The sequence below is a fragment of the Tenrec ecaudatus genome, chromosome 5, assembly GCF_050624435.1.
Source record: "Tenrec ecaudatus isolate mTenEca1 chromosome 5, mTenEca1.hap1, whole genome shotgun sequence".
NCBI lineage: Eukaryota > Metazoa > Chordata > Mammalia > Afrosoricida > Tenrecidae > Tenrec > Tenrec ecaudatus.
In genome coordinates this window covers 177,473,697-177,477,490 of record NC_134534.1, presented here as the reverse complement: position 1 = coordinate 177,477,490, position 3,794 = coordinate 177,473,697, and the positions used below count along the sequence as shown (strand labels likewise).

The following is a 3,794-nucleotide window of genomic DNA, read 5'->3' as shown; positions in this document are numbered from 1 at the left end:
TTTTCAGACTGAGGGATGAAAAAAATGTTTTTTGATGACTAAACTGAAAGTGAATTAATTTATATCCAGAAAAATTCCATATTAGTATCTGTATTAGTAATTGTATTTTACTTAGGCTGCTTTATATTTCAGTTGAGGGCCTTTTATTTGGGGTATGGAGACATCCTGCCAGGTTATAAATGTTTTATTTTTCACAGAAAGGAAGCTGTGGGTGGGGTTATGTGGTCATTTGATGTTTTCAGACCAAGAGGGCTTTAGGTTCTCTGTTTTACATACACTGTAAACATATACCTACAAGTGTAGATAAAATTTGTATCAACATTAAGCTTAGTCACTAAAAGACAATTCACTATCTGAACCTCCTTCTGCATGTTTTTCGCCGTCACCATCAGGCCCTGGAGCATCTGGTTGCTCAAGGAGCCCTGGGTCGAGTCCTTCCAATGTCATCTTGTTTCGTATTGCCATCACCGGAACACCCACCTGAACCATTGCAGGATAGCTGGTGTATCTCAGATCCTTGGCTACGGTGAAGCTATTTCCTGCTGCTACTTCACTCTCCTGTGGTCCAGAGTCTTGTGTACGGCTCTGCTGTGTTTGCTCTCTGGTGGCTTCCGATGGTGGTCCACTTGTGACGTTTTTGGCACTTAAGGGAGATACTTCAACTGTGACACCATCTACTCCTGGAATAGATAAGTTTCTATCTAAAATATTGAGAATAGTTTCAGTTTGTTGAATACGAAGAGAAAGGTTTGACGTTTTCTCCTCACAAACCGTCGAAATGTACAGTGTGCACCACAAACTGGTTTAGAAAGCCACCGTTCAATCCTGTGGGATAGCTGGCACCTTGGTCAGGTCTATGCCCGAGCCATGAGAGGAAGCCCGTCCTCATCCACCTCCTCACCGGGCAGGGACTGTTATTTCTTATCTTACGCCGTCCATTGTCTCCCTTCACTCACATTTCTGTTATTTGTCCCCTTGGTGGAGGGCTATATATCCAAACTTGTGATGGGTTCCCCTTCCTCCCCCTTCCCCCTTCCTAGCCATACCTGCCCTCATGATGTTGCTACTCCCACTACTGTTCCTGAAGGATTTATCTTTCCTGAATTCCATGTGTCCAGAGCGCTTATCTGTACCAATGTGTATTCTCCGGTCTAGCCAGATTTGTAAGGCAGAACTGGGTCATGGTAGTGTGGGGAGGAAGAATTCAGGAACTAGAGGAATGATGGGTGATTCGTCAGTGCTACACTGCACCTTGGTTGAATCATCCCTTCCTTATAACCCTTCTGTGGGGGGATATCCAAATTGTCTACGGATGGGCTTTGGATCTCCACTCCAATCCCTATTGTTCACTTTGATATAGTTGTTTGTTTTGGATCTTCTGATACCTAATCCTGTCGACACCTCATGATCACACAGGCTGGTGGGCTTATTTACTTCCCTGCTAGATGGCTGCTTGTTTGACTTCAAGCCTTTAAGACCCCAGATGCTATGTCTTTTGATAGCTGGGAATCACCCGCTCTCTTCACCATATTTGCTTAAGTACCATTTAGTCTTCCGTAATCACGTCAGAAGGTGAGTATCAGAGTGCCAGGATATCAGAACAAAGTGTTCTTTTGAAAGGAGGCCTGGAGTAGAGGCCCAAAGTCTGTCTGCTTTCTTAATACTTAAAATATAAATTATGTGCATTGGTCTCTATCCCTTTCATTATAAATTAATATATTTACATATATACATGCCTATAGTGGAAAGAAATAGGAGGCAAAAACTAGTAGTATAGCTATAGGCATGTATATATATATATATATATATATATATATATTAATTTATAAGGAAATAGAGGAAATAAATATGAAACAAAATCTATTTATAGAGGTATAGCTACAGGCATGTGTATATGTAAATATATTAATTTATCAAGTAAGGGATAGAGGTCAATGTACAAGTTCCATCTAATAGATGACAAAACTGAGCCTCCACGTGATACAGTCTTCCTGATGCTTCACGGCTGGCAGTGGAAAAGTTGAAACTTGAATGCAGGCATGTCTGACTTGGAAGCCCGTGTTTCTTTGCTACAGAGCTAGTATGTGGGCCAGTCAGCTCATCATCTCAGGGGCCCGTTGTGAGGTCCTCTCCCAGCGTCCTTTCTGACATGCACAAAGGAAGGGAGATGCTGGTGTGGCATCAGCACCCTGGAGTGGCAGCAGGGCATGCCTGGAGGGCTCTAGGACAAGCCCAGTCCACCTGCTGGGTGGGCTTTCATGCCACAGCTCTACGCAGGTGTCTGTAAAAATGGGGCGCCTACCCCTGAGACTTTGACCCTTAAATGCCTCCTAACAGAACTAACATCACTCTCAGGGGTCACTGTTCAGCCACATAGAAGACAGGCCTATAAAGTGAACAGTAACACATCGATGGAGCATCGTTCTCAGAACAATGAACTGAGACAAAATGGGCAGCATTTACCCAAAAGTTAGGAAAGCAAGGAAGAGCAGGAAAACTGGGCAATCAGAAATGAGGAACCCAAGGTAGAAATAGGGAGAATGCTGGCGCATTGCAGGCCTGGCAACCAGTGTCACCAATCTGTATAAAAATTGTTAAATGGGAAACGAATATTCTTTGTAAATTATCACTTCAATCACAATAAAATTTTAATCAATTGAAAAAAAAATGGGGCACCAGAGGCATTAGACCTCCTCCTCTCCCTTTACTCGGGAGAAGGAAAAACACACTGAACATTAGCCCAAGGCCGATTGCTACCAGGGGGAGCTCAGACATGCCTCCACTCTCCAACCTTCTTCACCAATTCTGATAGCAACCGTCCCTCCCCCGGTCCTCTGTGCTGGGTTCGAAAATTCATTGCAATGGCCACGTAGAACTCACATGCGATACTCACGTTGGTGAGGTTTATTACATATCTAACAATTCAGGCTAGGAAACACTCAGGATACAGTTCTCTGATCAGGACAGCCTCCTCTCAGCCGTGCCCACAGGCACCCCTCTCTCTGGTCCTCACCCCTTAGCCTGGCCTCTGCCCAGCTTAGGCAAGTGTAACAAACTTCTGTGAGCTCTGCTGGTAGGTGTTCAGAGGCACCCCACTCCACTGGCAAGTCTTCTAGCTCTGTGGCCCAGGAGGCCCACTGCTGTCTCCCGCTGCTCTCAGTTCTGTTGCTGCGTGTCTCTACCATTGCTTCTTGCTGTCTCTTGCCATCTCCAGTGCTGTAGCTCTCTGTCTCCTGGACTGGATGGGTCTCAGAGCAGAAATCCCAGGACCAAAGGATGCCTGCCCTTCCCTCTGGGCTCTTCTTAGTGATCATCGATTCCCCCTTCTCCCTCTGGGATTCCTCTCTTTAAGCCCTGACCAATCCTCTTATTAGGGCTCCAAACACCTCACTTTCATGATCCTGTCACCTACAAAGGCACCTTACAGACATTGGGAGGAAACTATCCAATCTCCTTGGTGGACCATAAGCACCATGCATTTGCATAGCCTCACCCAATCCTGGGATCCCCAATCAATGCTCAGGGAGGCAGCAGTCACAGAGGCAGACACCGTATTGCGCTGGGCATATCTGCTGCACAGGGCCTCCTTAATGGTTGAAGAGCAAGAATGCCGCTTTGAGGGCTAAGTTGAGGCTGACCCAAGAGTGTTCCATCACTAGGTGTGCGTGTGGAAGAGCAGAAGAGTCAGTGCACTTGTGCCGTGGTGTTGGTGAAGACGAATGTACAAGTGTGTGTGACACAAGGGCTGGCTGGCTGGATTGTGATCAGAGCTGTACGAGCCCCCAATAAAATGA

General features: G+C 45.8%; 1 pseudogene; it reads right to left on the bottom strand.

Moving 5' to 3' along the window:
- Positions 1-327: 327 nt before the first annotated feature.
- On the bottom strand, positions 328-3,185 carry LOC142449330 (WASH complex subunit 3 pseudogene; annotated as a pseudogene).
- Positions 3,186-3,794: the final 609 nt, after the last annotated feature.